The sequence below is a fragment of the Cuculus canorus genome, chromosome 10, assembly GCF_017976375.1.
Source record: "Cuculus canorus isolate bCucCan1 chromosome 10, bCucCan1.pri, whole genome shotgun sequence".
Classification (NCBI taxonomy): domain Eukaryota; kingdom Metazoa; phylum Chordata; class Aves; order Cuculiformes; family Cuculidae; genus Cuculus; species Cuculus canorus.
In genome coordinates, this window is record NC_071410.1 from 10,993,989 (window position 1) to 11,015,440 (window position 21,452).

Sequence of the window (21,452 nt, forward strand, 5' to 3'; positions counted from 1 at the left end):
CATTGACTAATTTCAGGAAACCAGAGGCAGAAGGAAGGAAATTCAGAAAAAGAAAAATTGAGAGCGAGATGGATACTCAAACTTAAATGAAATAAAGTATTTTATTTCAAGGCAGCTGAAAAGCATTTCATTTGAATGACTATTATTTCACTTTTTTTTAACAGTTTTTGAAAAAATGCATTTTTTTGAAGGTAAAAATAAGAACAACATTTTATAGTTGGTTGTCTTGTGAATTCTCATCTAATAGACCCTGTGCTGAAAAACTGTTGTAAGTCACTCTCTGGCTGGAGAGAAGGAGTTGAGCGGGCTCAGCTGCAACCCAAACATGTGGTTTGAGGGAGCCTAGACATTTTGTACTTGCTGTTTAGATCATGCGGCTTTCCCCCAGACAATACACTTCTCCAAATGAGGGTGACGCTGAAGCAGCTGTCTAAATCGGGCACTGTGTCAACAGTTTAAATATTAACTGTTCCATGTGTTCTCACCAACCCCTGGGAAATGCAATATCAGCCAGAGGATTCAACCTTGAATCCTGCTCTTGGACTTTTTCCCCCAAACAGGGCTGTTCAGTCACGAACTGTGTGGAGATAGCCCACGTTCCCTTCCAACAGCCAGCTCTCTCACTCTGTTTCTTATGCCAAAAGGGCTACGTAGGAAGACAGGGCTTTTCCATGGCTGTAGGGTCTGTTTGGGCAGGCTGCTGCAAACACAAGGGAAAAGTAACTCAGCATCCCGGGACGTGTCTGCTGAAGGAATAAAGGCTCCTTGTCCATGCAACTGAAGACCCATTACCTTCAAAACAGGTAGGTTAGAGGCCTTTGGCTACTTGAGAAAACAAAATATATTGTAAAACCTGCTTGCTACAAACCAGCAGGCAGTTAGTTAGCCTTCTTGGGCTCAAACAACCCAGTGATACACATTGCTGACAGGCATCCTGGCAGGGTCTTCACCAGCTTTGGTTAAAGGGTTTGCTGAAGTTTTGACATCATACTAAGCAGAGTGCAGGAATCTGGCCTTGCAATAAAGAAGAAAAAAATTAGGACAGCAAGTTCTGGAGCTGAAAAATATTCTCCAGATGAGTTCCTATCTAAAAATGTGATTTATATAGGCAATTACGGGCAGTAGTTTTGTGTGGTTATCTCAGTTTTAGGACTGAAAAGTCACTTCTGCATCATTTGTGTTGTGTATTTGTAGGTCAGGTCCTAAGTCAGGATTTAGAAGAGCTCCCTGAAGTCCATCATATTGTTTCAAGGAATGGTCTGACTTCAGTCTCTATGCACTACATGGAAAAACATGTACCCATCCCTTACCCTGGTGTTTGCACTCATGTGACAGCAGAAGAATTCAGTTTTAGCACTCACACCACTCTCTTAGGAGGTGTTCTCAGGTAAACATGCAAGACCAATTAGAAAGTATGTCATTAAAATAAGAAGCAGTATCACCAATATGGCAGATACAAGGTTGTGTTCCCTGTGCTCCATGTTTAAAACTTCTGCTGTACAAGCCCTCAGGAAAGAATTCTCCCCATGCAGGGAAAGTCAGTGTTTTGGTGGCATGATACAGAGCTCACAGCAGTGCTGTTTAGAGATGGCCCTTTTGCTATGTAGTCGATCCCACAGAGTAGATCAATCCTTACCCACTCACATCCTCGCACTGTATATGCTTTCACTCTGTGGGTTTATTGGTGAATGATGAGTAAATTTTCAATTGGATTCATCTTTCAGCTGTTATGTGGAGATGCAACCATCTCAGTGAGCTGTGAAAATCACAATAGCAGCTACCGCCCAGTTTGTTAAAATACTTATTTTAAAGGCGGGTGCTGCTGGTACAGCTGGAGCCTCTTTTAGGAGAGGGGTGGAAAGTCAGCACTCTGCTGAGTGTTGCCAGTTGCATTCCTGCTGGAGCAGGAGCTGCTGTGACATCTCAGTTCTGCACCTGGACATCATTGTTGTGTGACAAAGACATCCCTCCCCTGCCATGCACGTGCATGCAGTGCTGCTGGCAAAATGGTTCTTCTCCTTAACATTGGATTACCAAGGAGGATACAGAAATACTATTACTATTTCATATTTATATTCCTGGTCTCTGTTACTTTTCCCAAAGGCAAGCTCTTTTTTTATTTTTTCTCAAGTTTGAGCAAAATCCATTCTGCCATTTTGAAGTCAGATGGGTGAAAATGAGCCAACTTTAGATTAGAGTTGCCAACTGGTTTAATTTAATTTGGTGAATTAATCATGAGCCTACTTCTAAGTCCTTCTGCAAAAAAAAACAACAACATGTTCTTTGATTCATGGGAATACATCCAGGGCTGTGTTTGCATTTAAAAACAAAAAATAAGTTTCTGTCATAGAGACAAGCTCTTATAAATATGACTGCTGGAGCCTGTTATCAGAAGATTAATTAAAGGAATTTGCCATTAAATGTTTATTAATCAGGTAATAGCTTTCAAGGCAAAATCAAGATTTTGGAGAAGAAAAAAAGCAAATAACTAATGATAGCTGAATATTTGTGTCTAATAGTATTTCTGCACCTGGTCCAAAATCTCCTGAGCTCCCCTCACTTGCAACATTCATAGATGTGTAACCCCCCCCCCATATACGCCCCCACCCCCAGAGAATTTAGCTTTTTTGTATCACAGAATCACAGAATTACTAGGTTGGAAAAGACCTCCAGGATCATACGAGACTCTTGCAACAGTGCTTCTGATCAGCTTTGCTGGATGAAGAAATATTTATGCAGTGGAAGCAAGGATGGCATAGAAGTACGTGACTGCTCATTTTTCCATTTTTGTTGGATAAAGTTTCCACCTGGCTTCATGTTACAAAACAGTAATGACAATTCACACTATAGGAGCATGTGAATGCCCCAGGAGGTACGTAAGCAGAGTACAAGGGGGCACCCAAGAATGGTATAAACAAGAAAAAAAGAAATGTAGAATTCAGGTCTTCAGATCCCTTGGTGCAGACCTCTATCCAGTGGAGTGTGACAGAATCAGAGGGCATTTGTTGTCTTGGTGAGGAATTTGCAAGGATTCCTGCTGCAGTGAAGAACTTGCTCCTTTTCCAGTGATGGTTCAGAAAGAAGAGAGATAGAGCTTTCATCCCAACCAGGCAACGTTCTTTGCTGGTAGAGATGCCCAGCTGGAATTAGGGGAATCATTGCATTGTCCTTGGAGGCAGGATTAGGTATCTGTTGTGTAATTTGAAGAGAAACTCCTACAACCTGTGATGACAATGTGAGTGCTCCATTAGCAGAAGCTGTTGTGCACCCTGGATCACCCTAATTGTATGAAAAGGTTTTTCCACAGAAGGGTGTCAAGAGGGATAAAACAGAAGAGGACGTTTCACCCATCTTCTCACCACCCTACATATTTGCACATATATTGACCTACTTGCTGCTACGTAAAGATCACAGACAAAGTCATGCTGAGGTGCTGGGGTAATGAAAAGCATCTTCTTCACAGACCTTAGAGGTGAGTGGACAGTGTTTTACAGAAGAGGATCTTTTCCCTGAAAGTGTCTTCAGATCACCACTTTGTCATCATTCCTTCTGGCAGGGAGGGGGTTGATGTGTTGACAGGCAAAAGGATGATGAAACTGCTCACCACTGAGGAACTCTTTTGCAATTTCCTCTCAAACATGTGCCTAGTACCTTTTCTTAAAGAAGGTCATTCGCAGGAAAATCCTCTTCCGTATGCAGCTCTCTGAAGCTGCTAGATGTTCCTATATGGCTCATAAATCATAGAGGCAGCTCTTACCATCAGCATTTTCCTTCTCCCTTGAAGTACCAGCAGCCGCAGCAGCTGCTGAGTCTGAAGTTAATTTCACAAATTAACCTGAGAGTATCTCAAAGTCCCAGGACAGCAACCCTACCTGCTCCATGCATCTTCCTAAGAGGGACAAAGCTTGCAGCCTCAGCACTGCTGTAAGCTTTCCAGGAGGAGGGGAAATATCTTAGGAAGGGAAAACCTCAGCTGGTTAAGTGTTTCAGCCAAAAGCCAAAAGGAGAAGACAGGATGCATTATACAAAGGTAAAACACGTGGAAGAAATAAAAGAGAGGAGAAGAGTATGAATGAAACAAAGCAGGAGATGTACAGTTATCAGTTAAGCTTAGAAAAGAAAGAAATAAAGAGTAATATTGGAGTGGAAAGAACTTGGTACCAGTAACTGCTAATTGGGCCGCAGCAGCTAGAGCCCCTTGGCAGGCTGGATACCTTTGTTTTGTTTAATGTACTGTGAATTTTTCCATACCATGATGGACTCACACACATACAAAGTTTGCCCATGGAGTCTTTGCTCTTGTTTGGGTCTCCAGGGTGTAGAAGCTTGTTGTGAACCCAGCCCTACCTCTCCCCATTACAGGTGTAGGGACTTAGCTCATTATTGTGCTTTGCCTTTTCCCCACGCCTTCATTCGCACCAGACTTTGGCACAGGGACCTTAAAGCAAAAGACAGAAAGAAAGGAGGGTGGCTTTTCTCTTTCCTTGGCAGGTATTTGAAACAACTGTGCTACCCCAGTGAGCTGCAGAAGGTGTGGTGCCTCCCTCCTGCAGCAGGCTGCGTGCTGGGGACCAGCAGGGAAATCCACCAAAGCAAATCAGGTACCTGCAAGGGATGCACACCTGAGTCGTGCTGTTTGCTATCCTGTGTCAAGGCCATGCATGCCTAACAGGATTTAATTAGTCTGAACTGCCTCACATGGCAGCTAATTCTGGTATGAGCTGTGCTGCTGGTGGGATTGGTGTTGGATTTTTCTCCTTGCTTCGCACTCATCTTACAGTTACTGGGCTGTGATTGATCTCATTGCCAGCCCTGCTCTGTTTGGATAGTGTGTGACTGGTTGACTTCGTCACAACTCATGGAGCAGCTCTACTCTTGCTTCTTCCCATCATCACAGAAGATTTAGTGGCATTTGGTAACAGGACTGCTGGAACAACTCCTCACTTTAAAAAGGTAAAACCTGAGAAAGCAAAAACACATCTGATGAAAGCCCTGCCTTTCAAGGCTGGAATGCAAGAGGCCCTGACCTCTAGGAGAAGGGGTGGCGTGGCAGAAATTCTCTAAGGAAGTCTTGAAATGTGTAAAGGACTTCTTGCAGTGTGCCAAATGTCCTCCACGGTGTTTAGTACTTTAGAGTTCAAGTTTGCACAGGGTGTTTCTTGCTATTGAAACTGTTGAGGTCTGTTGTCTTCTTGCTCATGAAGTAGTGGAAATTGTGAAGGCAGTGGGCATTGCTAAATGCCATGCCTAACTCCTGCAGGCACTGCACATGGGTGGTCAGGGCCTAGAACAGCAGATAAATGCACTTGCTAATGTAGATGAATGAATGGTGAGCTCCAGTAATTGATTTGGCTTTCTGTCCCTAGAAACACAGCTACGTTAAAATCCATTACCTACCTCGGGTTTTTATTTCTCCTTTAAGGCTGATTAATTGAATGATTTATTTTTGTAAGTATATACCAAGAAGGAAGGAAAGTGGCTAAGAGAGACTGGAGAAACAGAGTGGGCTTCCTTCGATCATGAAAGGATACCTGATTTCCCTCACCCCAGCCGTGCTCACAGTGGAGTCCTAACTTAGTGCCTAATTGGAGGTGAAGGATTGGTATTTCCAGATGCCTGGGTTGCTCTTCAGTTGTTTGTAGATGAAATAGCTTTTTGGGGAGACCTTGGCAAAAAGACTTGAGAAGTTGTCTCCTGGATGTGGTTACTTAGTATGTGTAGTAGAAGTCTGCATATCTTGCTGGTCTGGCTCTAGTTGGTCTGTGGAGCGAGAAAACTGCTCAGTATATGTGGCCTTTTCCTGAACATCTTGAGATTTGCCCTGCTATGTCCCTTGCTCCACTTAGCAAGGAATAGGAGATGCAGGTTCTTTTCTTTTCTCCTTGGTCAGAAAGCTCCTTTTGTCAGGACCTTTACTAAGTAAAGCATGGGGTGATCTCGTGATATTCCTACAGGTGAGGAATTTCCGTGTTACACACCCAAAAAGGTCATAAAGGCAGGCAATGGAATGGAAGAGAGAGTACTGAGCCTGCCTATTTCCTACTATTTCTCAATCCTTTCCTAGGTGCAAGGTCAGACCCACTCTCCACCTGCTGCTGGAGAAGAGCTGGACTGCTGGACTGCTTTGGAGGTGCAGTCTGTGGCCCCTACCTTCTGCAATAGTGAATATTTTATTACTCATGTAACTAGAAAGCCATCAGAATAAGAGAAGTGGAGCAGCCTGGTATACCCTCCATATCCCAGACATGTGAGACCTGTTGCTTCAAACCCTTTTGGGCAGAGGAGGGAGCTGAATTTGCCCATTTCCTGACCGTAACTGCTGAGCTTATGATCAGGACTTTTCCTCCTGCTCCAATTCTGTGAGTCTAGCTAGCATCTTCATTTCTTTGCTTCCTATGGGGCTAAAAAAAGAATTAACCCTTTTGTACGAAATGACTGAATCAGTGTAAAACCACACATTCTTAATCTAGTTTTCTGTGAGAATCACTCCTCTACTTTGACTAACATAAAATAGTGTGTTTGAGTGAGCACAACACAGGAAATGAAAGTTCAGCATTGTCCATGGTTTTGGGCTTTGACATTCTTGAACACAATATACTAAGCATAAAGAGTCTGAGCCATCCCCTCTGCAGAGAGGGAATATGTTTTCAAGTGCATGTTTGACATACCTAATCCTAAGTGTAGTTGAGCCCTTGCAGAATTTGAACTGGCAGAACTGAGGTGACATCCCTTGTCCTGTGGAGTGGTGATGACCAGGAACCTATTTCTCCCTTGCCTGTTGGTGTGAACTGTGCTGCACCAGCCCTTTTGTACCCAGCTGTAGGACCTGAGGGATGTGTGATGGAGGAGAGCTGAGCCCTCACATCTCCTTATACTTTTGCTTCCAAAGAATTGCTCTTAGGAAAGAACACTTTGATTAAAAGAACTAATTTACAAAGGAACAATAAGAAAGAAAACCCTTCTGTGAGCTCTGTACAACAGTCACAGCACCTCATTGCTTCTAAACTCGAAGACCAACTTGACATTTCATGCTGGCTCCTGTGCTGAAGCAACAGGAATAACGGGGACTAGAGAGGTCATGCAGGTCCTGTGGGTCCTTCAACAGTAGCTCCTTCTAAGTAGGGCCATGGTTACCCCAGAACAACATCTTGTCATGAAGCAGTGGGGCCCCGAGTGTTCTGCCCTTCATGCTCCACTTCAGAGGGACTTTCCTACATAATGTCACGTTAGAGTTACACCTTCTTTCTGCTTCTCTATTGTCCTCTTTAACAAATGTGTTACAGGGCTCTGTACGAGTCTCACAGAGCTTTCCTAGTTCTTTCTGTTCTTGATGTCTGTCCCCGCTTTACTAGTCACAGTCTCACAATTGAGGTGGTGGGATCTCTGTACTTGGAGATACCCGTTATCTGACTGGAGAGACCTGAGGACCTAAGTCAACTTCAAAGGTGGTCCTGCTTTGGTTTGGGGTTAGACCTGCAGAGCTCCCTTCCCACCTGAGTTATTCTGAGATGTTGTGAACTCTGTGTTGGCTCTTGTCTTGCTTTCACCTGTTCCTCACTCCACCCCACGAGCCTTCAGTGCTGGGGATGTCCCTGGCAGCACAAGACCCAAGGGTGTGGTCTAGACCAGGGAAAAGAACTTCAGCATGCAGACATGACTCTAGAATAAGATTTAGTGAAGCAAACTGATTTGGGTGGAGGAGAGTTAAAATAAAACACTGCCTTTATCAGCAAGCTGTGTCCAGAGGCCAAGGAATTAAACCAGAAGCATACGCAAGTGTTGGAATGGGGGATGACTTAATCAGCTGGAATTAGCTGTGGGGTTTGTCGCTTCAGCTTTTTGTGTTTAGAGTGATTACAATTAAAATGCAAAGATCTGACTGCTTAAGTGTTCCATGCTAATTGGAGGATCAGTGTGCTTTCTTTTCCCTTTCTCTTCTAATTTATTTTAGGGTTTTTTTTCCAGTGCGGAAGGTCTGGCAGGCCCAAGAATTTGAAAAGAGAGAAGTTGGAAATACTAAACCAAAATTGTGCAGACAATTCCTCCAAAGCTGATGACGGAGGGAAGCATGGGTCTTTCCCTGCACAAGAAACAAACCTTTTCCAAAGGGGTGTAATAATCCTGTTTTCTTCTCCCCTGGTTACTTCTTAAGCTCTGGCCCAACAACTCTGGGGTTTAATTGAATGAGATGGGTTGGCAAAGAGTTTGTGTGGCTTTGCAGCAAGTGTGTGGGCTGGGGCGAGGCATCGTTCCTTAGAGGAAGCAGCCAGGGGCCTTGTCTTCACCAATGAGAGTTTTCCAAGGGTGAGGTCCCTGCATTTTAAAGAGGACAGCTGAAGAGCTATCACACTGATCTTTTCATACACTCTCATACAAGCAACTAGCAGCCCATGGCTTGCATTCCTGAGGCAGGTGTAGGTGGCAATTGGCACACCAACAAGGTTGCACCAAAAAAGCATGGCACTTCTTGTGCCTGAAAGGGTGAAATCTCACTTGAGTTACCTGATTGACCAGTGAAAGGGAACAATCTAAGGTCTCTGACATGCAAGAAAGCACATAGTGGAGACTTCTTTATGCACAAGATGGTATCTGGGGAAGAGTCTTGAACATAGGGTCACTGGAGTTAGTGTTGGGGCACTAACTAGCTACAAGTGCAGTCAGTGCTCTTCTGCTTCTGATACCAGCTCTACTTTGGGCCACCTAGAAGGGACCAGCTCATTGTATCAGGATTCAGGGACACTGAGTCACTGGCTTCACAAAGAGAAGCCAGTGTTACGAGCCATTATGGATAAATGCATCTATTCCCACCCAAAATTTGCATTGTGAGCTCTGCTCCACAGAGAGCTGTAGTCAGTGGTGGTGTGGACCTGGTCAAAATCACTGCCATCTGCCAGATTTATCTTTTAAGCAGCTGAATAGTCCTTGATAGCCCTCTGCTTGTGCTCATCACCACCCCTTGACATGGTGATATGTCACCCCCTCCTTTTTGATGGAGAGAAAAGTCCTAGAGCACATCAGAAATAGTGAGTAAGGTGACTCCAGCATGGCAAGGAGCAGATCTAGCAAGAACCTTCATAACCATCATGTCAGAGACAAGAGATTTGCAGAGTGCAGCAGGGACCGGTAGAGTGAGAACTGTGGATGCTGGAAGTCAAGGGCTGCTCCACCAAGTGCTCAGGATGGTAAACCATCCTGCAAAACCCATCCTTAGGGGAGTGATTCTCTACAAACCTCATGACAGTCTCTAGAGGAGAACAGACATTTCTCATGCTTAGTAGCTCCATACTAGAAAGTAGTTGCAGCACTTAACAAATCAAATAAAACCCTAAGCTTCCTATTTTAAATTCCCCTTCCCTGCCCAGGCTGCCTGTGTGCTGTAGGTCTGGTGTGCATGACTGGGACGGGTCCTTCTTGAGCTGGAGATGACGGATGGCTCTGTAAGGGTTGAAAGGAGTTGGATCCCTCCTCAGAGACGTGCGGAGGAGAGTGAGTGAGGGGTGCACTGGGGTCACACTGTGTGCGCCGTGGCCAGGCCTGCGGGAGTCTTCCATCCCTAACAAGGCCTTCTCATGCCCAGCTGAGCACGTCAGCAGAACAGCCCCATCCCCAAGGAAGGGGAGGATGGGTCCCGGGGGCTCCGCTGCCAAGTGCCCAGCGATGCAGCTCCCACTCTCGCTCCAGTGGTCTCTGGAGATGGGCAGCTGTGTGTGAAACATGTTCTTTTTTTTTTCATGAATTCAGCTAGAATTACCACTGGGAAGGGAGGGAGGAGAAAGGAAAATATCTTCTGATCTGGAAGTTGGGATTGGGGGTGGGAAGCGGAGTTGGGGGTAGGGGGTGCAATTGAGGAAGCCTGTAGCTATTATGGCAGAGGTACTGTGAACCCACTGGCGGTTGTCTGTGATGGCTTTTCCTTACCCTTTGCCCATGCTTCTCCCTGTTCCCCCACTGTCAGATCTCGTTTCACACATGGGATACAGGAGTTCACCACCCCAAATCCTGAGCCGAGTGTTAGCTGCTGCAGGGAGCGTCTGTGTTCGTGAAGCCCCCTTGCTGGGCTGTGGGATGTGTACACGGCCTGGACCCCATTCAATACCAAGTCTAGCTGTGTCTCTGCCATTACTGCTCCTTGGCTGGGTTTCTTCTTGCCAGCAATTCTCAGTCCTGCTCGTGTGCTGTGAGCTGGAGGCAGCCAGCACTGAGCACAGGGTGTAAAGGTACCTCATACTGAAAGCAGGAACAGTTGTCTCTGAGTTGCGTCATCGTATTCCTGTTATTTCATTGCTTGGGGATAACAGTGAACGAGTACTTTCATGTCCAGGAAGGAAGATTATGGGTGCTGGCGCGGGTCTCTCTGTCATTTTGTTGTTGTTTAGCAGCTGGCACCTTGGGGTCTGAGGTGCTCAAGGAAGGGGCTGTACTACTGCAGGAGGGAGGGCAGAGCCAGCATTGAGTCTGCCTTCCTCTTGGTGGGGAGGATAGTCTGAACACAGCTGCAGAAACTGGCTCTGGCACATGCACACGGAGGACTGGTAGTGGGTTTCAGATCTGGAAGCGTTCTCCACTCCAGTGATACTTGAGCACTCAGGGAGCAGTGTAACAATTAATCAGGTCCTAGCCCTTGCTGCTGCTACTCAGTAGATCCTATCCTACTTCAAACTTGGAGGTAGGCTGTGTGAGGCTGGGGAGAGGTTTTCTTCTGTTACTACATGATCTTCCCAAAGAGATGGAAATTTGTCTTGAAACAAGAGCCAAAGTTTGAGGTCCAAGTCGTGGGAGTAGGTTGCCTTTGTTCAGAAGCCCGCAAGCCACCTCCTGTGCTTTTTCCGGTCAAACTACTGCAAAACTAGGTGTTGCTCAGGCAAGATCTAAACTTTTCCTAATTGTGAGAGAGCAGAAGAGAGAAATCCGTTTGCCCCAAAATGAATGTGAAACTGGAACTCCAGTTCCTGGCTCAAAGAATATCTTCTGACTGCAGCATGCCCATGGGACTTCTCTTTGTGTGGGCTGGTTCCTTACCTCAAAAGTAATTGGGGCAGTAGGACGGGGTTGGCCTCTTGTATCTCACTGCTGTCCAGTGGGACATGCAGCTAGAGCCATCAGCAATTACTTGTGTTTGGAAAGAATTGGGAGCATCCCTGTGAGCCAAATGGTGCCTCTGTCATGAGGCCTTGGATTCCTTTGTTCCTGGCACTAAGATTCTTCTGCAGTCAGGAGGGAGAACAGCTGCTCAAAGAAAAAAGTCAGTTTTCTTGTTCTCCTGACAAATGAATTTAAATTGAACTAGAATTTTGAGTGAAGCTGATAATAGCTGTGCTATTTTAATCCATCCGTGTCTCCCTTGCCTCAGCATCAGCGCCGACGTCAAAGGCTCCTCAGCCAGGAAAGACCCTGGTCAGATCTCCTGGAAGCTGGCGCTCTCAGCAGCAGCACAGGAGGATTGCAATGCGCAGACGGCTGCAGCCCTGTCTCTGCTAATTGGCTCTGTTCCTCTGGATGTAGCACTGAATCCTCCACAACTGTGCATAAAGTATGTGGGGAATTTTCCTCCTACCATAACAAGTTTCAAATGCATACAGCCTTAATAAATAAATAAGATCCCATGTTCTGCTCCCAGATGCCATTGTGGAAATCCAGAATAAGTTCAGTAGATGTATTCCAAAGATACCAGTGTCAGGGAGAGCTGAATTTAGCCTGAGTGCAGGGTAGAGAAATGGGATGCTTTTGCTCACTGCATTGAAGCATAAGTATAATTTCCCATGTGAATTTTCATAGCGATTCTCTGAAATATAACAAAAGGAAGCTGTGGCTCCTCAGCATCGTTTCTTTCTTCAGCTGCCCTTTGCCGATTATACCAGAAGCAATGTGTTACCTGCATGTCTGAGGCACAGTGCCACAGAAGAGCATGTCTTGTTAAAGCCAAGTGTGTCCCAGGTGGGCTCTCTGACATCACTGATGCCTGTCACAGCACAGGGAAGAGAAGCTGAAAAGCCTACCGTGTCCCTGGCTGCAGTGCCTTCTGCCTAAATTTGAACCTCATCTCTAGCGATACTTGAGAAAAATTTCTTCTTTGCCGTGAATTAGAGCAAAGCCCTCCTTGACCTTTGCATGAGGTGGATCGGCTGACCACATGAAAATATTCAGAAAGGCAAAAGTAGTGTGGTTTTACTTCCTTGGCTTTTTTTTTTTTTCTTGTAACTTGCCTTGTTCCAGTTCCAAGTCAATTTTTTGAGCTCAGTCATCTTTTCCCTTGTCCACCCCAAAATTTAACAGAAGGTTGAGTAAAAACAAGAAATAATAATAAAAAAAATAAGTGAAATCCTGCAAACAACATAAAACAACAGCAAAAATAAACAATGCAAAAGAGATTAATTGTAACCAACTTGATGTCAGCATCTGTGGAAATGAAATATTTAGTCCAGATTCAGTGCTTGCCTTTCTGGTGTCAACTCTAGTCTGAGCTGCCACTTAGGAAAATGAACAAACAAATAAAGAATACGCTAACCTTTTCCCTTACGATGTTAGCTTCAAAGATGTAAATTTGGGACTTGGAATTCATTATAATGAGTTTCTTTGCATATGCCAGATTGTTCGGGGGAACTTGTGATGTCCCACCATGGCTTCTGCAGCTCATCTGCACTGTCACTTTTCCTCCCTCCCTACCCTCAGCTCTCTCTCCACGTGCTTATGTTGCTTCCAAATGCCAGTGCTGACACGTATCCCGGGGAAGCAGCAGCTTCAGGCCCTGTGGGGCACCAAGATTATTTAATTAGTTATTTTGTTATCTGCTCCAGCCCAGTGATAGATGGATCTCAGCTCTGGTGGGCATCAGGACAAGGGAGCATGCCTGCACTCTGCAGGAGGAGGGGCACTTACACCTCTCCGGATCAGTGCCAAGCTCCAGACCAGGTGGCCCTAACACAAACTTAATAATCCCTCCTGCAGGGACTCTTTAAATTGACCTTTAAACAGCTCCTAATGAGATTCTGTTGGAGGACTTGTTTTTGATTTATGTTTGGCAGCAGTAACAGCCAAAACCCAAAAAGTATTTTTAGCTTTGGACACCCGAGGAACCTTAACAAATCCAAAATTATTCCTGAAAAGCAAGACAGCGGTGGTCTGCTTTTCCCATAAATACCACAAAATTTCTAACCTCAAGAGATTATTTTTTTTTAATGCTAAAAGCTAATACATTTTCTACCAAAATAGAAGCTGATGTAATAGATCTGACCTTTCTTGCTTGATCTTGCATGGTGCCAGTGTATTTCTGCTAACACATTGCTAATCTGGGACCTTACCACACCACAGTCTAAACTTGCTATATCTCAGTCATGATCTCCTCTGCTAGGAGGTTGCAAGCAAAACTGGGTTTACAGAAGAACCCACCGAGTCCAGGGTTTGCCCAACCCGGGGCAACCCTCTGCCCCTCCGCTGCTGGCAGTGCTGAGGATGCCTGGCCAGCCTCGCTAGGGTCTGGTGAAGGGTCCCCTTCAGGTGGTCCCCAAGTTTCCATGCCTTAGGCACTGAATGTGGGCGCCATAGAGGCCAACCTCAACATAAGGCTGCCATCATCACTAGACCAGGTCGGTGTGGCTTTGTCTTTGAAAAATTGATGAAATAACAGTGATGATGGGAAGACCAGGGAACAAAATGCTTTCATTCCAGCTGAGGAACTTGCACCGATTATTTCTGTCTTGGGGACAGATGATTTGGTCTTTCCCCTGTTCTCCTGGAGATGGCTGGGCTCCTTACCTACTGGCTGGTCTGGACAGTGTCTTCACCTTGGTCAAATAGGCCAGTTGTCTACATCTCAGAAAAGTCATTAGCTCCCTGGAGGGTTGCTGGCTCTCGCCTTGTCCCTCTGTGGTGGTGTTGATGCTGGGAGTCAGCGTACTCTGTTTGTTTTTAATGACCACAGCAATGTTCTCGCTGCAGATGAGCCTACATGCATTTAAAGCAGCAAAATTAAATTCTCCCAGATCCCCCTCCCCACCCAAAAATGAAAAGTACAGCAAGGTTGGAGGGAAAATGGCACAGCTCAGTGTCCTGTGCGCTCACCCTCACCAGAGACGTTAGCCGTCCGTCTCATGGATTTTCACTAAAAAGTATTGCTCCCCATCAGCCAAACCCCAGGGCTGGGGTGGGGAGGGGAGCTGGTGTGCAGGGGGAGACCGGCAGCAGGGCAGTGGCAAGGACACAGAGGAGGGAGTACAAGAAGAGGGGTCAGAGACTGCATAAATGTGATAGTGAGGAAAGTCACCAGAGGAATGGCCACACAGCATCTCCATAAATACATATGAAAAAGCTCTTAGGCCCCCAGCTTGCCAGAGGCACCTAGCGCTAAGGCCGGGCACTGCTCTGCCAAGCAGGAAAGGCTTTTTCACCCCCAAATGCCACTGTTACACTGCTTATGGTGCCTGCTCTGCTCCAGCTGTCCCCACCAGGATTGGGAGATGACTGCCACCATGTTGAGGTTGGACCAAGGAGGATGCAGTGTTCCTGAGAGCGCTGCCCAGCACAGCAGTGGCTGCTGCAAAGCGAGTGGTGTGCACCCACAAGCCTTTCAGAGAAAGGCAGTCTCTCTCCTTTGCATTTGTGCAGCACCAAGCTGATTGGGATTTGTTTCTTGGTTTCTTGGAGCTGCTCTAATGCTTCTCAAGGAGCCTCAGGTGGGCAGTAAGACAAAAGCAGACCAGTTCCCTGTAACAAATGTGCTGTCTGGTCTTCTACCAGCTTTGTTCTCTCCTATTATAAACCAAATCCAGGATTTCCTGGATTTGGGAGCTTTGCTTTTAACCATGGTTTTCTTTTTACCTTTGATCCTTGCTAGCGAGTAAAACCCACAGAGCAAATTATGTCTGCCCTCCTTCACCTTATATTATGAAGCTGAAATTTAGCCTTCATTTACCAAGCACTTTTGAACTAACTGAGGATGACTTTCAAGTCACAGGCTTCTGACTTCTTCATTTCCTTTGGGAATCTAGATGTAGGGTCCCTTGGGTAGATGAATATAGTCAAGGTCTATGCCTTACATAGTCATTGCAGGAAGCCAGAGAGGGGTTGTTGGTGTCTTGGTGGATTCTTTTCTTTTCTGGTAATTAAAGGACAATTCTGTAATGATAAAAGTGGATTTGAAAGAGGGAAGGTCTCAATAAAGTATACATTTTCAAAAAAAATTCAAAAAAACCTATAAAAACATGCTCTAAAATAAAAGAACAATCTTTTACCATAAATCTATATCCAGTCATAGCTCAAAATACATGACATTTAAAGAATCATCTGGGAAATGGAACACAAAAATTACCAGGACAATGTTTCAGGTAGCTCAAATGTGCTTATTTGGTTCATTTTAGAGCTTATTTTTCCATTTGAAAATTTCATCCTCATTTAAGTTGGAAAAAATGCATATGAAACATCAAAACCACACCTGAACTGGAAAAATTATTTCTCTCTACTTCTGAATGGCTCCTTTCCCAGACTGTCAGCCACCCACCCAGCTCTCTGCAGTCCCTTTGGGCACGAGCAGTCTGCCAGCAGCTCATTTCTGTGGTCCCAGGCCTGCAAAATGCTGCTGCTGTTCCCACAAAGAGCTGATCTCTCAGTGGGATGCCCAAGAAACATCTTGGTGATAAGGCATCATTGGCTTCTCCGCGCACTCTGCTCCCTGGTTTGCCTGCATCTGCCCACAGTGCTGACCTCCTGCCAGCCAAAGGCACGTGGTGCGGGCAGATGGATTCCTGCTTTGCTCTCTGCATCCCTGTCTATCTATTAACGTAGTGTTGCGGTTGTGACCATGACTGGAGCTTGCACAGACCCTCGCAGTGGCAGCAGTATTGCTTTAGCCACACAGCAGAGGACACTGAGAGATGCTCCTGGCACCCTTCTCCTGAGTCTGAAAGGAAATGGTGCCAGTCAGTACCAGATTCTTGATGACCTAGGGAGGTAGGACTGCAAAGGGGAGATACAGAGCAGCCATTCTCTTTCTTGGGGCTGGCTATGAAGCCCTGAGACTAGCAATGCTGTTGCTGAGGAGCAGCAGGAGATGCTCTGGGCACTGAAAGCTGGCACAAGAGGTGCCAAGAAGAGGGTTTGTGCAGGTGTCTGACTTGGCTTCAACTCCATGTTACGTAAAACTGATGCAACTTTTTCGTGCAGATGGACCTTATCCTGTGTAGAAAGGGTATATGCAAGATGCAGGTTTGGGAGAGCACAAGGAACAGAAAGGGGAGGGTGTGGATCTCTGATTCAGCTCTCATCACCCTGGGAATTTGAGCAGCTGTGAAAAAGCTCTTGCATTTTGGGGAAAAGTGACTTTTAAGACCCCACAGGACTCGACTGTGACAAAACCCAGCTGTAGTTGCAACAGGCAAATGTGCCATTCTAAGCCTTGGACCTCTCTCTCCCTTTGGATGTGTTCCTCTTAATGCAAACCTCAGCTGCTCCTTTCCAAACTCCTTGAAGAAAGCAAACAATTTTCTCAGTGACAGCCTTATTGACAGAGCAGAAGGGGAAGCACACATTAGACTTAGTGTTGTTTAAACTGGATGCCAGGAAAACAATCTAGGATAAGACCTATCCCTATATTTCTGCTTCCTGTGTACAGCTGACTACCTGGACTGTTGCAAGAACATGGGCCAGGTGAAAGAGCTGGGTGGGTCATTGCTGTATGGAGAGCAAACTTTATCCACATAGCTCAGGTTCTGCCTGCACCAGTTGTCTGTACTGGTAGCTGATTCAAGTGAACAATGCCAGTCTGGGTGTTCTCAGTTTGGGTTAAGAAGTGTTTATTTTGGAGGCAGAGGAGCTAATTGTTATGTTTTCCTCATGTGCTCAGACTAAATTACACTAGGAAATTAGGCCATCCTTACAGGATCTGCATAGGTCTAATGAAAGTCACTTAAAAGTGTGGGTTTAAAGTTCACCTAGACATTTGTTGATTTTCTTTTTGGAGCTGATTTAATTATATTGGTTTAGAAAACAAGGACTTCAACATGTTGGATGCTTCTGTGAAAAAGTTACTCCTTGTGTAGTTATTTCACTAGAATTATGCTCGTACAAACACATTACTGACAACACAGAAAAAACAACTGGAAAGTATCAAGAGAAGTAATCTCGACCCAACCAAGCACTCATCTATCCAAATCCCTGCAGGTTTACATTAATGTACTTGTCCTGCTGGACTCAGCCCATTGAAGTCAGCCCCAAACAGCACAGAAACAAGATGTCTCCAAGTTGCATTGGGTAGGTAAGTGCAGTGTAATTCTGATCTGAGCTTGCCAGGGGTTCTTCTGCTTGTACACAGCCTACAGGGAACACCATAGGCAAAGTCCCACTGGTCCTTGTCTCTGGAGGTGTTTGGACTTCAGTTTCAGCGCTGACCAAAGCTCAGAATCAGACATCCATAGAGATATTAAGTAGAGGGCATGTGAAAAGACAAGTTGATTCAATTGTATTACAGCTGAGGTAGATTTAGATCTCTACAAAGTCTGGCACTGGTTCCTATTTTTCACACAAAGTGTTCTCTTCAATCTTAAAAATGGCTTTGATGTGTGCTGAGTACCAAAGAGGCTGTGATCAATTTGTTAGAATGAGTTTATTAAAGAAGAGGATTCCCGGAAGAAGAAATAGGGAATGTGGCAATTGAGATGCATTCTGAAAACCTGAGCTTCCCCTCCCCAGCTTTGCTGCAGCACCAGTGTTTTGCACACAAACTGCAGCTCTGAGCTCTGATGCTTGATCTGCTTTTCTCCTCTGAGCACCGGATGATTCCTTCCTCTTCCCTCCCCACCACACCATGAATGATCAAAAAAAATGCCAAATTTCTGAAAACATTCCCTTTTGAGGTAGACCCAACCTGTGTGCAAATTGGGGTCAAATTCCATGGGCAGTTTCAGCTAGCAGCATGCAGAACATGGTGAAACATTTTTGTTTTGACATCAAACTGAAATGTTTTGAAATGGCCTCTTTAAAAATTTCAGAACTAATGCAAATTTTGTTAAGCCTAGCATTAAAAACCAGACCACACAATAAAGTATATTTTTCTCTTTCTGTTGAAGGAGCCACTTAGGCTTGACTTTAATCATCTCTATGGTCTTATTTTGTTTTGCCAAAATGGTTGACCCAAATTTCCTCAGATTGCTTTAGGTTCAGCCACTCACATGGCTGTTCAACCAGCTATAATTCATACATCTCTTCCAGTTTCTTGCCTTCTGCCCTGGCTTTCCTCCTGTATAGTCTGTTTGCCTCCATCCCCCATCCAGTTTGATGCCAGTCCTCACTAAACCCTCTCTGTTTATGATACACTCCCTCCTCTCAAGGCTGTTCCTTGGTGGAGGGCCATTTAATTGTTTGGCATAATTCCCTCATTATTCAGTGCCACACGTGTATGTACACATAATAGGAATGAATAATGGATGCTAATAATGCATAATTAATTCATGATAAGTGCCTGTTACAAAGTCAGCATCAGAAGTGGGATCAAGGCAGGAAAATTGTCCATCCCTATTTTGGGTTCCCAGTGAGGGGTTTGAAAAAACTCAAGCTCAGGGTGCAGCGTGATGCCCCTCCAAATTACAGAGTGGGGTCTGGAGAGAGGAGGAGAGACTGTCCCCATGAACTCATAGCAGAGGGAAGGACTGAAAACTGCAGTGCCAGGAGATGAGGCTGTTACTCCCACATAGCACTGTGTGAAACTGGGCTGGGGACCAATTCCTCCTGTACCTGCTCCTCATCCTTCCCAACCCAGGAGAGAACGTCAAATCAACACCAGCTGCTCTCCAAACTCCCATGACTGTCAGGGAAGGCATAGGCAGAGCCTTACCCCTCCTGTTTAATAGTGTTTGTTCCCCGTATCACCATCAGTCAGGTTGGAACTCACACATGACAGCTTTGATCTTCCCAACCGTGCTGCAGGAAGTCTGGCAGGACCAAGGTTGCCTGCTGAGGACCATTAAAGCCTACTTGTTAATGTAGCTGATGTCTGAGGCTCCTTGCACTGAGTCCAAGAGCCAGGGTTAGTCTTGGAAATGAGCACAAGTGAGTTCCTACAGCCCCTAACACCTGCGCTGCTGTCCAGGGACCACCCACGCCTCCTCCAACTCTTCTGCTTTCCACTGAGCATTATCAAGACCACAGAAAGTCTCTGGCTGGGACCAGCCAGGAGGATGTGTGTGTGATGCAGAAGGATTTTCCAGCATAAAGCTGTTCTGCCTTCCTAAGAGCCATTGCTTGTTCCCAGTTAACAGTTCCTTTCCTTGTGAACACTGACAATATCTCTCAGTTCATAAAGTCTGCTTATGTGTTAAGTATAGACCTCACATGTGTTCGGAAGTGTCCTCATTTGTTCCCTGACAAGAAGGCAGAGCAGTGGTTTGTCCTGTGTACTGTAGGCATGTCTGAGACCATGACTTCATGCCCTATGAGCATATACATCTTTGTCATACCCGTGGAGACAAGAGATGCAATGCAACATAGATGGTCTTAGTTATGGGCTGTAAAGGAGCCCAGTCAGGGTCTGACCTCAGTCACAGGCATGGAGGAGACCAGAACCACCCATCACCAGCTTCTGAAAGCAGCAGTCAGAGGCTCTGCTTTGTATCTTGGAGAAACTCGGCTCCCGCCCCATTTCCACTTCTGCAGCCAGGCTTGCGAGGTTCAAGGACTAATAACAGCCTGAAATATTCTCTCAATAGCACCAGCAGTGCTAGTTCTGAGCAACTGTACAAAGTCTTGCCAGAGATGTTCAGCAGCTTCTGTGCTGTTCACTTGCCCTTGACCTTTCTTCCCACATGTACCCATTTCAATTTTGGCTCATGCCAAAGCTAACAAGCCACTGCATTGCTGCCGCTCTCCATTACTGTTCCTTTTGCCCCTCCTTCATGTCCGGGTCCATGTTCCTCTCCGCTTGTCATCTCTGGCAGCAGAGCAGCTGTGTCAGCCAAAGCCTTACTTGAGGGGAAAAAAATAAATTTCTCCAAGAGGGAGTCTTACTAGGACTGGCTGAAAGAAAGTGAGTTTCTTCAACCAAGTCTTCAAATACAGCAGTAATCAAGGAACCCTTGCATTCTGCAAAAGGAGATGCAGAAAGCAAAAGAAATCTCCTGCAAGAGGGATCTGACCCTGAGTTACACTGAGGACCTTCTCTGTGAAGGGCCATCATTGCCAGCAGGGATGAGGAGGGCTAGGGACAGAGCTGGGTTGTGAAGAGCCCTAAGTAATGGACCCAGGGGACCGGCATCTCACCTATGGAACTGTAAACACATCTCCTCTGGACTCAGCATGCATTTGACTTTGCAGGAGCGTTTGTATCTTCCAAAGCATGGCTGCTCTCCCCTCCCTCACCCACAGGACAATTAGCAAGGTCTGACACTTCCTTCCCTATATCTTCTGGGACAGTTTTCTTCTCTTTAGACCCCAAAGTCGCACCATCAGACAGAGCAAGACACATTTATCCCTTAAAGTCTGCAGGCAACCATCTCCTTGCTGTGATCCACCCCTGCTGCCCAGGACTCCTCCTCTCCCTACTGCTTTTTGCACAAACCCTGCACTGTCTGCCAAGGGGTGGGAACACTTTTCCTATGACAACTCGCAAAGCCAATACAAGGAAGCTCTACTGATCCCAGTGACGTGCTCCCATCCTCCCAAAGCCAGCAACACAGCCAGTACAGTTCGCCCCCCCACTAGCCCAACTCAAGACTCATACACAGAGTACGGTCCCACCATGGTGTACTGCTCTTTTCCTAGGCCTGGCACGTGCTGTCTCCAGACTCCCTGCCTCAACGTGATATGGTATGACACCAGCATGCAAAAGTTCAGCTTTCCATTATACGCAATTCAAGGCATTTAGGCTGTATCAAACACAGAAAATGCTTATGATTCTGCATCACATAAAACCCTGGTAAAATTGCAAAAATATGTTTGACAAATCCATCAAGTTATATCAATAAAGCGCCTGGTGTTTCTGGATTTCTCAATGCATGTTATTGAAAGCAGTAGGAGTTTGCCAGAGATTTTCACCAGAGCTGAGCTGCACCCTGCAAACGCAGCTTTCCACAAGCTATTTGTATGTTCACCACCAAGCATGAGCCGTCTGGTCTAATCCCCTTCATCTTTCCAGAATCAGTAAAAGAGTTTTGCACAGGACAGTAGAAAGTGGGGTTCATTGTATACCCCACTCCCCAGGTGACTTATTCCTTTAATTTCTAGATTTGCTTGCTGCAAACAACCATCACATCCTGGCTCAGCCTTTGCTGTTTATTCAGTGACAGTGTTGGCACAAGGGCAGGTTTTTCTCCTTAACTTCCTCCCTTTCCCGTCTTGTATAACCATGAAATATATCAAGAAAAGAAAGCCAAGTAAAGAAAAACCAAGCTAAATGTGACCACAGTGCTAGCAGTACCCTCACCAGCCAGGGTGCAACTTCACCCCATTGCACAAAGCAGACTGGTGGCAGC

The 21,452-nt window shown here is 45.7% G+C and overlaps 1 long non-coding RNA gene across 4 annotated transcripts in view; it reads left to right on the top strand.

Annotated features, from left to right (window-relative positions):
- Nucleotides 1-557: 557 nt before the first annotated feature.
- Nucleotides 558-21,452, top strand: part of LOC128853164 (uncharacterized) — a 30,900-nt gene continuing 10,005 nt past the window's right edge. The window contains exons 1-5 of one of the 4 annotated variants that reach the window (XR_008451488.1): nucleotides 558-803; nucleotides 1,195-1,387; nucleotides 4,492-4,601; nucleotides 4,811-4,953; nucleotides 17,152-17,245. This is a non-coding gene — a long non-coding RNA (uncharacterized LOC128853164). Of the gene's footprint in view, nucleotides 804-1,194; nucleotides 1,388-4,491; nucleotides 4,602-4,810; nucleotides 4,954-17,151; nucleotides 20,887-21,452 lie in introns of those variants that run through there. The other 3 variants (XR_008451486.1, XR_008451487.1, XR_008451489.1) reach the window with 3 other exon arrangements.